The sequence below is a fragment of the Nuphar pumila genome, chromosome 8 (assembly GCF_984573655.1).
Source record: "Nuphar pumila chromosome 8, dmNupPumi1.hap1.1, whole genome shotgun sequence".
In the NCBI taxonomy this organism is placed as follows: domain Eukaryota; kingdom Viridiplantae; phylum Streptophyta; class Magnoliopsida; order Nymphaeales; family Nymphaeaceae; genus Nuphar; species Nuphar pumila.
Window position 1 is genome coordinate 8,060,965 of NC_143256.1, and position 11,536 is coordinate 8,072,500.

Below are 11,536 nucleotides of genomic sequence, written 5' to 3' on the forward strand. Positions count from 1 at the left end.
TGGGAGGCATGGGTTCCCAATTTTCTCAATCTCCAAATTTTGGCGCATTGGTTCCCAATACCTTTCGAAATAGAATGGATCAAATTGTCATCCATTATAATCATACGATACGACACAGACACCACCTGTGTTCCAAATTAATAATTCATCCCTATAGCGTTCGCGCTAATTCATGTTCCTGCCCCCACCACTATTCATCTTCCTTCTCACTTCCAAAGACTTATTTGAGATAGACTGCCCCAAGCCAGATTGTAGGAGAACTCGACTACCATGCTGCAACTCAGCTTCATAATTGCAAAACAACCATAAATCGCGGTCAGACAATCTAGCAGCCTCTGCAACAATGTCTTGGTCATCGTTTTCTCCATCTCTATACGGTCTCCACAAAACCTGTACATTGGTACTTCTTTTTAATAACGAGTGACAAATATATTACAATTTACTTAAGCATGATATGACGACAATGATATGTACTATGGAAGACAATCCTGCAGCGATGATTACTTAAGAATGCTAAACATTACAACGATTTATAATACTCAATGATAAATGCTGACCCAATTATAAACAATTTTAAAACGTTTACCTCATTTAGTTGCAGCCCATCTAAAATGGACTTAGCATTATGAACTGTGACGTTTATTCTAGCCCAACGACCGATCTTTGAAAAACCACAAATCGCAGGACCACAACGTGAACGCAATGGGATAATATGTTCCCACGCCCAAGCCTAACAAAAACAATATATTAGTAACACTACAACCTTCAATGAGCTTAGTCTACAATTGCTAAGTATGTAATAAACAAATACCTGAACACATGGCCAAAATCTCCCAACTATTTTCGTACCATTACTCGCACGATAGAGTTGACTGTATAAGTGTGCGAGCATAGCGGCACCCCAGGCATAGTTGTCGACTTCGTCTAAGTCTGCCAGGTACTGCAGCCACATGGAACTTATTCTCGAACCAGAACAATCGGAAAATAATGTAAGACCAAAAAAATAAAGAAGGAAGCCGCGCAACTCTTGGTCAGCTGTTTCAGATGCACATGTAGCGGAGCGGCCTTCCCATTTATTATGAAAAAATGAGACTTTCATTGATGTGGAATTGATTCCACCAGAAATACATTGACTCCATTCGTCCATCGACATTCCTAAAAGGGCCGTGCATTTTTCTCTTGCGTTATAGTTTGAATGCCGTAATAGGACAACACTGTCATCACACTTAAGGCCAGTGATCCTCGCCACATCTTCTAGAGTCATGGTGATCTCAAAAGAATCAAACTGGAATGTGTTCGTCTTATCATTCCACTTATTTACCAGGTGGGTCATGGTATTCCTGCAAGTTTCAAAATATTACTGGTCCAAAAGGCCACCGAAGTGCATATTTCGTAATCGGTCTTTCTGATATGCACTCAGTTGACCATACCACGACAGAACTACAAGCATTGACACCGACCTCTGAGCTTTTCACCTGATGCTCTACTTCTCCTGTGACCTCCCTGTAACACAAAATAATATATTATTCCTACCAATTGTAAATTAGTACCATTTGTACTTATGAATAATATTTTACTATCGCTATAAATAATATTGGTTGCACACAAACTATCACAGTAATCGCTATACATATTAATACCTAACACAGTAATCGCTATACCAACATCGCTAAACATATTATTAAATCTTCACAGACAGGACAAACTTATTTACCTTGGTCGCTCTTTTCTCCTGTACTCCCTCCAACCTAGGCCTTTCTGGTTGGTCCACTGCCTCCCACTGCCTTTCCCTTTTCTTCTCTTCCGACTCCACCTTCTCCTTCCTTTCTCTCACCTTCTTTTTTTCGTCCTCCTTCTCCTTCCTTTCTCTCTCTTTCTTTTTCTCGTTCTTCTTCTCCTTCCTTTCTCTCACCTTCTTTTTCTCGTCCTCCATCTCCTTCATTTCTCTCTCCTTCTTTTTCTCGTCCTCCTCCTTTCGCCGCCTTTCTTTCTCTTCCAAATCTTGTTTCCTTCTTTTCTGCACTTCCTCCTCCTGCTTCTTCCTTTCTCTTTCCTTTTGTTCCTCCTCCTCCTTCTCCTTTTGTTGCCTTTCCTTCTTTTCCTTATCCTCCTTCTCCTGCCTTTGCATTTCCTTACCTTCCTCAAACTCCTTCTCCCTCCTTCGCCTTTCCTTTTCTTCTTCATCCTGAGGCTTATTTCGTTCCTTCTCTTCCTCCTCCTTATTCATTTGCCTTCGCCTCTCCTCCTCCTCCTCCTTCAGTAGCTTTACTCTGTTTAGCATTGCTTTAAGCTCCAAGTACATCTTGTTCGTTTCCGTCTTAGCATCCTTCATTAGATTGTTAAATTCCCTTTTCCTCTCCTCCTCATTCTTTTTTTGCCTTTCCCTCTGCTCTGCCTTCTTCCTTTTCCTTTTCTTTTCATTCTCCTCCTTATTTCTTTGCTTTGCCTTCTCTTGGTCATCTTTTTTCTGCATCTTTAGTTCTTCAACATTCTTTCTTTGGTTCGCAGCCTCGATATCTGATGGATAATCCTCTGCATAATACAATTCCAACGTATTTTTCCTGTCTTTATCGTTCTCAATCTTAAGTATATTTTGGTACTTTTCAAAAACCTTAGATAGATGGGACTGGCGGATCACTTCTCTAATACACAACCCATAAAACGATGAGGTATCTCTTCTCTGATGAGCCACAAACATTACTAACCTGCACAACACATTAAACGATCATCATGATTAAAAAATCGTCGCAATATTTGGGTTCATAAGTACACATCGTTGTAAGATTTATCAAACTTACAAATCGTTGTATAAGAAACAACCTTCATATTGAATAACAAAACCTTACACGAAACTCACCGAAACGATAAGATTTTGGATATTCCAACTGTAGAGTAAGAAACAGTAACAACGTATACGCAACAGGCGGTGGCAACGATGCTGCGACTGCGCGTAAGACGGAAACAGATGCTCTGGCGGTAGCAGAACAAAGGAAAGGATGCTCCGGCGACAACAGATGAAAACAAAGTATGCTCCGGTAGAGTTTTCTGCTTAGGGCGAGAATGGATTGTTTTGAACTATTTAAATCCTACAACATACAGCTTGCTACATACGCAAACTTTGCTGAACATTTTGGCGCGATAACGATGGAGGGCAATTTTGTCCTTTTCATGAACCACCGACTCAATTTTCTAGATGGAGGACATTTATGTCCGTTCGAGGAAGAGGAAGAGAATGGCGGTAAAGGGTACTTAAGTCTTTGCGACGACACTAAATTACGATGCAATGTGATGCAGACACACATGGGGATACATGTCGGTCTGCATCTTATACGTGGCACTCTTTGGGAACACCCGAACATGAGATGGACCTACCAGCCCTGTTCGGGGGGGGGGGGGGGGGGGGGGACATATAACCTGCTTCGCATGTCCAAGCCAATGTAGTCAATACAATATTTTTCCTTAAAAAAATCTCTCTCTCTCTCTCATTAGTTTTAGCACTTGTTGGGTATGATGCTGAACAGCCTAGCTAAACTAGAACACTTCAAACGATGACCCACTGATAACTATATTTGGGAACATCATTTATGTTCAGAGTGGAGTCGGCCAAAGCAGGTTATATGTTCCCCCCCGAACAGGGCAGTTAGCTACATCTCATGTTCGGGAGTCCCAAAGAGCACCACGTATGTAAGCATGTGTGTCTCGTATCCCCATGTTTGTCAGCATTAATTAGCGTTGGAGTTTGATGCGATTGCAAAGACTTAAGTACCCTCTCCTCCATTGGTGACAAAAAAAATGACGATTCTTGAAAAGGAGTGGTTGTAAAGACTTAAGTGCCCCGAAGATGATTATTTAAGACCCAGTCTCTGCACTGCAGGATTATTTGAGAAAGAAATCTCCCCTGGAGGAGGCCATGAACATCAACCCTCTCACTCTCTTTCTCCCATCTATTTCTGCTTCTATGCACATCCAACAGAAGATCTTACATTGCTCCATCAAGCACCGGCTGACCTGCACATTGACTATTGTGGAGTCTGATTCAGATTTTTTACCCTTACAGGAGGAGGGTTTGGGGGTTCATCCCAGCGTGGGTAGCATCATTCAACTAAATGAGTTGTAGATCCTGATTCAGAGTTTTTACCCTTATAGGAGAGGGGTCGAGGGCTCCTCCCAAAGTGGGTAGCATCATTCAACTTGAAGAGTTGTGGAGTCTGATTCAAAGTTTTTACCCTTACAAAGGGTGGTCTGAGGGCTCCTCCCAGCGTGGGTAGCATCATTCAACTTGAAGAGTTGTGGAGTCTGATTCAGAGTTTTTACCCTTACAGAAGGGGGGTATGAGGGCTCCTCTTAGCGTGTGTAGCATCATTCAACTTGATGAGTTGTGGAGTCTGATTCATAGTTCTTACCCTTATAGGAGGAGGGTTTGAGGGCTCCTCCCAATGTGGATAGCATCGTTCAACTTGATTTGTTGTAGAGCCTGATTTAGAGTTTTTGCCCTTACAGGAGGGGGGTTTGGGGGCTCCTCCCAGTGTGGGTAGCATCATTCAACTTGAAGAGTTGTGGAGTCTGATTCAAAGTTTTTACCCATTCATGTTTTAAGGCATTAGATCTCATGTTTGAACATCCACGCATGTGCAGTTTGCTTTCATCATGTTTTAGTTGCTTTCTAGATTTTACTTTGAATTCTGGTGTATTTTAGATCTATCGATTTGTATGTAACCAGAGCTCATTTTAATCTGAATTTTTTATTGCAACTTCATACATATGTCTTCATGCTCTCCACCAAAAATCAGATCATTCTGAGTTTGTTTGACTCACTTTAAAAATCGAGATTCAGAACCTGTTATTTTGCACCGTCAGAATTTTAGCAGAATCAGGATCAACTTGCGGGAGTGATTTCTCCCTAACCAGAGATGATCTTTTCGATCTGTAAAAAAGGTTGTTTTCTAAATTGAATCTAGTTTGTTCATACCAAATTTCAGCGATTTCTATGGTGTTTTCATACCAGTTTTGGGTTAAAAACCATAACCCTGTCACCCTATGTCATTTTAACGACTCAGATTTTGATCCATTTTGTTTGAATTTTATTTCCCTAATGAGAGATTATTTTTCAATTCTGTAAAACGGGTTATCTTTGTTTATATGTCTAGTTTATTCCTGTAAATTATCAGAATTTTTCATGGTCAATTATTATTTTATTTTGATTAAATACCAGAACCTTGTATCCAGATTTTATAAATGTTCTGATTTTGGCCCCCATATCATGACTATTGTAGCACTTCTTCAACAAATTGCTATTTGATTGACAATATTCTTCAGCAAATCATTGTTATGATTTTTTTGGGTCTCTAATGAGTCTCTACTATGATTCATAGTATTTTTGGGTCTCCAATGAGCCCCACAACAATTTGTAGTGTTTTTCGGTCTTTTAACTATGATTTATAGCGTTTTCGGGTCTCTAACGAGACCCACAACGATTTATAGTGTTTCTGGACCTCACTATAGCGATTTGTAGTGTTTCTTGCTAAACACTACAGCGATTTGTGATACAAATCGCTATCTGAATTAGGACCAAATTTTTAGGGCCATATCTCCCTAACCAGAGATTGGATTTCAAATTCGTAAAAAGTGGTGTCTTCGTTATGAAGTCTAGTTTATTCCTGTAAAATTTCAGCGATTTCTATGGTCATTTGATACCCAATTTGGATCTAAAATCAGACCCCTATCAGTCTACCTTATTTGAGTGACATAGGTTTTTATTTCATTTTGTAAGAGTCATATCTCCCCAACGGAAGATCATTTTCCAAATCCGTAAACGAGATTTTATTCCTCTATGTGTCTAGTTTATATCTGGAAAGTTTTATAACTTTTAATGCTCATTTGATATTTCAAACTTGTTAAAAACCAAGACATGTCTCCAACAAGGTATAATTAACTTCCATCCACTTAGTTAAAAGAGAATAATAACATGTCTCGGTTTTTAACAAGTTTGAAATATCAAATGAGCATAAAAAGTTATAAAAATTTCCATATATAAACTAGACACATAGAAAAAGAAAACCCTTTTTATGGATTTGGAAAATGATCTTCCGTTGGGGAGATATGACTCTTACAAAATGAAATAAAAACCTATGTCATTTAAATAAGGCAGACTGATAGGGGTCTTGTTTTAGATCCAAATGGGGTATCAAATGACCATATAAATCACTGAAATTTTACAGGAATAAGCTATACTTCATAACGAAGACACCACTTTTTACGGATTTGAAATCTAATCTCTGGTTAAGGAGATATGACCCTGACAAGTTGGTCCTTATTCGGATAGCGATTTGTATCACAAATCGCTGTAGTGTTTATCGAGAAACACTACAAATCGCTATAGTGAGGTCCAACAACACTATAAATCGCTGTGGGTCTCGTTACAGACCCAAAAACACTATAAATCATAGTTAAAAGACCAAAAAACCCTACAAATCGTTGTGGGGCTCGTTGGAGACCCCAAAACACTATAAATCATAGTTAAAAGACCGGACAACACTTGTGAGGCTCGTTGGAGACCCAAAAATACTACAAATCATAGTAGGGACTCATTAGAGACCCAAAAAAATCATAACAATGATTTGCTGAAGAATATTACCAATCAAATAATGATTTGTTGAAGAAGTGCTACAACAGTCATGATATGGGGGCCAAAATGAGAACATTTATAAAATCTGGATATAAGGTTCTGGTATTTAATCAAAATAAAATAGTAACTGACCATGACAAATTCTAAAAATTTACAGAGATGAATTAGACACATAAACGAAGAGAACCCGTTTTACAGAATTGAAAAATGATCTCCCATTAGGGAAATAAAATTCAAACAAAATAGATCAAAATCTGAGTTGTTTAAATGACACAGGGTGAAAGGGTTATGGTTTTTGACCCAAAACGGATATGAAAACACCATAGAAATCGCTGAAATTTGATATGAACAAATTAGATTCAATTTAGAAAACAACCTTTTTTACGGATCAGAAATATCATCTCTGGTTAGGGAGAAATCACTCCTGCAAGTTGGTCCTAATTCTGCTAAAATCCTGATGGTGCAAAATAACAGGTTCTGAATCTCGATTTTTAAAATGGGACAAACAAACTCAGAATAATCTGATTTTTGGTGGAAAGCATGAAGACATATGCATGAAGTTGCAGTAAAAAATTCAGATTAAAATGAGCTCTGGTTACATACAAATCGATAGATCTAAAATGCACAAGAATTCAAAGTATAATCTAGAAAGCAACTGAACATGATGAAAGCAAATTGCACATGCGTGGATGTTCAAACATGAGATCTAATGCCTTAAAACATGAATGGGTAAAAACTTTGAATCAGACTCCACAACTCTTCAAGTTGAATGATGCTACCCACACTGGAAAGAGCCCCCAAACCCCCCTCCTGTAAGGCCAAAAACTCTAAATCAGGCTCCACAACTCATCAAGTTGAACGATGCTACAATCAGTGTGCAGGTCAGTCGGTGTTTGATGGAGAAATGTTGGATCGTTTGTTGGATGTGCACAGAAGTAGAGAGAGAAGGGAGAGAGTGTGAGATGAGGTTTTACCCCTCTCTTGTAAGGGTAAAAACTCTGAATCAGGATCTACAACTCATTTAGTTGAATGATGCTACCCACGCTGGGATGAACCCCCAAACCCTCCTCATGTAAGGGTAAAAACTCTGAATCAGGCTCCACAACAGTCAATGTGCAGGTCAGTCTGTGCTTGATGAAGCAATGTAGGATCTTCTGCTAGATGTGCACAGAAGCAGAAAGAGAAGGGAGAGAGAGAGTGAGAGGGTTGATGTTCATGGCCTCCTCCAGGGAGATTTCTTTCTCGGATAATCCTGCAGTGCAAAGACTAGGTCTTAAATAATCATCTTTGGGGCACTTAAGTCTTTTCAAGAATCCTCCCTTGATTTCTTCTCTAGAGAGAGAGAGAGGGTTTTACAGTGTTTTACGGAGAAAGAAGAAGAAGACTTTGAAGAGTCAACATCATCCTCGACTTTCTAGATGGAGGACATGTTTGTCCTTTTTTTGAACTGTTTGTTTTTTCTTTTTTGAATGAAGGGCATTTTTGTCATTTTCTCAAACCATCACTTTATGAGAAGAATAGCAAGAAAGGGTACTTAAGTCTTTGCAACAACACCAGAGTCCAATGCAAAGTTATGTCAACATACACGGGAATACGAGCCCCATGTGCTTGTATATGTGGTGCTCATTCAAAGCCCTGAACACAGACGTGAGATTCAGTGAATCATCGGGGGGGAACATACACCACCCTCTCGGAGTCGACAGCTGATGTACCAACTCTCAAGCCACAAGATCCTTGATGGTCAGAGACTATTTATATGGTTATAACAGTAAAAAAGTATACCACATTGAGATTGTAGCACAGTATGCTTCATCTTTGAAAACATCTCTCCACCTAGTTTTGACATAATACCAATATATATATATATATATATATATATAGATGCAGATTTTACGACTAGATCAGACCCCCTTTGTGTTTTAGGAATCAAGACTGACGCCCAAACTGTTTCAGTTTGGAAAATAAAGGTTCAGGTGTGATATATAAACCATAGGTTGGTTGGATATAAGACATCTCTCTTAATCCATATGTCTAAACATTACCAAATCTGATTTAATTGTAACTTAGAAATTTCATCTAGTGAAGAACTAAACAAGGGTTTGGCATAGTGGGATGGGGCCTAGGCCGTTAAGCTGTCTGTCTAGGTTCAAATCTCATGGGCAGCTGGCACCCCTTGGGCAAGCCGAAGTGTGGTGACTCCCTGAGGGCAAGGGGTAAACCCACGGAGTTTTACGCTTCCAGGATAGTGACCGTAAATTGGGCAGGCAGAGCCAGCAGGGTGGGTCTCTGATGTTGGTACAATTCAGACCATGCACCTGAGAATTAAGTGGGACCTACCAGAGCGTCTATTGTTGAAATGGATATACGCTGGATCATGGTATATACAAAAGACTCTGACACGATGTGGACCAGATGGGGATTCAAATGCAAACGTTGGGTTTCTACAGTTTTGGTCTAAATCTCAGCTGGGGATCTGAGTTTTGCGTCCCATGTTTCAATGTTTTTCCGCTCTCCTCCTGTTCACTTACTGTTAAGTTTGACTTTTGTTGGTTATGCATCAAGTTTGCTCATAATGTTAAGAGTTTAGCATAACAATAAAATTTGGACTGATTAAGTGAACTTAAGACCAATCCACATGAACTTTTACTTGAGTTAAGTAGGAAAATGTTGAAAAATAAAGTGTCCTTTCATTTGTGCCTCTTCACATGTTAGTGACCCTTCGAAGGTATTTTTTGGATACTTAAGTGAAAATTGAAGGTGCTCACCCACTGCTTGAAGGCCTAGATCGGCAGAGACAGGCATGTGGCCCTATCCTCAAATATATGTTATACGTAATGTGATTGCTCCTCAAATTCTCCACTCAGCTAAAAAGGAGCACAGATGGACAGACATTATCAGAAGATGGGAGTGATCACAATATGGTGCCTTACAAAAATGACAAGAAACGCATTAATTATTTCCAGAGATAAACTGTGGAGCACATTTACGTCTAGCATACATCATCAGGATGGCAGAGTCCAATCCCCTTTTATTCAAGCCTTCTTTATTGGGTATCACACGACTTATTATATGTAGCGTTATTTAGTAGGGTCGTTGCCCTATAATGTTACCACGAGGATGGTAGTTGCAGGTGATGAAAATGTCACCGTTGTTGCACTTGATCCTGGCACAACCAAGCCTCGTGGAAGTGCGCCAAACAACCTGAGTGTAGTGATCACAGCCCTTGCCAGGAGCGCATGTGTGCGAGTTGTAGTATCTCTTCTCGCTCACCCACCAGTTCACAGCATCTGCTGCAGTGTACTCGAGGCCACGGCCCCAGAAGAGGTTCTCGCCATACGGCCCACCAGAGTGCACACGCCTGCAATCACCAATCCTCTGATTGGCATAATTCTGGGCATATCTGGCGACGTTGGCGTCCCATGTCATAGGACCAACACCAACTGCAGCACGAGCAGCGTTGTGAGCATTAAGGAAGTTTTGGGGTGAGTTCTGTCCATGAGTTCCATGGATTCCTAAGCCAAGCAACAATACAACACATAACATTGCAAATGGACTCAGGCGCAGATTGGACTCCATTTGCTCACTGCAAGCAACAAATGTAACACAGATTATTGTGTTTTCAGATGTAACTTGGGTGAGCTAGAAGACTTGCCGCTGGGTCGATGAACATATGGGAAGATCTTGCCAATTTATAAGCCACAAAGTCGCCTAAGAAGAACAACCCATATGCCATTTGCAATAGATAAAATTAAAAACTATTGCCTGACGGCAATACAGTTGCTTTCTCCCTTTTTTTTTAAAGAAAACATGATAGAGAGGAGAAGAGCAAGAGAATAAATAACTTGTTTTCATGAGCTATGCAAGCCATTTTCTAACCCTTATATAAGTTTGGTTCCCTCATCCCAAAAGTCATCCTTATCTTTATAACCCTCATTGATGTAGTTGTTTTGCTCAGATTGGACTGATGTAGATGTGATCTACATCATTCAATTAGAGAAGATTGACATTTAAATTGCCAAAATCAATGGTGGAACTAAACATAAAATTCTGTGATTTAAACAATCATATTTTTTGTCAAAAGAAAGAGTTGATTCTTATTAAATCGACCATGTTAAATCCATCTTGATGGTCATATTTGATAATCAAAACCACTTGCATCATAAGATTTAAGAGGGGGGGATGACATAGGGGATGAGTGGAATTCCGAACTGCATTTTAAGCCAGGCTAGCCCACAGAAGGCACTGCATGTCCAACACATACTAGCCGATGACGTGTGGGTAAAGGACTCCCGATTTATGCTCTGTACAGGGCCCATAGTGACAGTGTCCATGGTTGGCATTCTCGAAACTGGGTATCGCATCCACCACATGCAACTGGGTAACTCAAGTGAGTCAACTCGGTGACTCAGGAGACTCATGGTTTTTCATTAATTTAGCAAAAAATAATTAACAAACATATAATTTACAATACAACTTTAAAAAGCAACGGATATAATACAATGCATATAACATCTAAAAAATTATTATAGTGGTAAAAAATGATATTTAAGTCACTGTTTTAAATTGAAAATATCATAAGATATTTGCTAATATATAAATATCACAATTTTATTTTGCTATTTTTATTTTAAATATGAGATTTTGAAAAAACTGGACAGTTAGATGGGAGGGTGTTGCGTGTTCTCCCTCGAAGGCGCACTGTACAGTGCATGTTCGGGGGTTCGAATGAGCGCCATGTATATAAGCACATGGGGCTCATATCCCCGTGTATGTCAGCATCACTTAGCATCGAAGTCTGGTGCGGTTGCAAAGACTTAAGTACCCTTTCCTGCCATTCTTCCCTTGAAACGACAGTTCGAGAGAAGGACAAAAATGTCCTCCATCCAAAAAAGAGAAACGACGGTTTGAGAA

General features: G+C 39.7%; 1 pseudogene; it reads right to left on the reverse strand.

Annotated features, from left to right (window-relative positions):
- Nucleotides 1-9,706: 9,706 nt before the first annotated feature.
- Nucleotides 9,707-11,536, reverse strand: part of LOC149829549 (pathogenesis-related protein PRB1-2 pseudogene) — a 3,985-nt pseudogene continuing 2,155 nt past the window's right edge.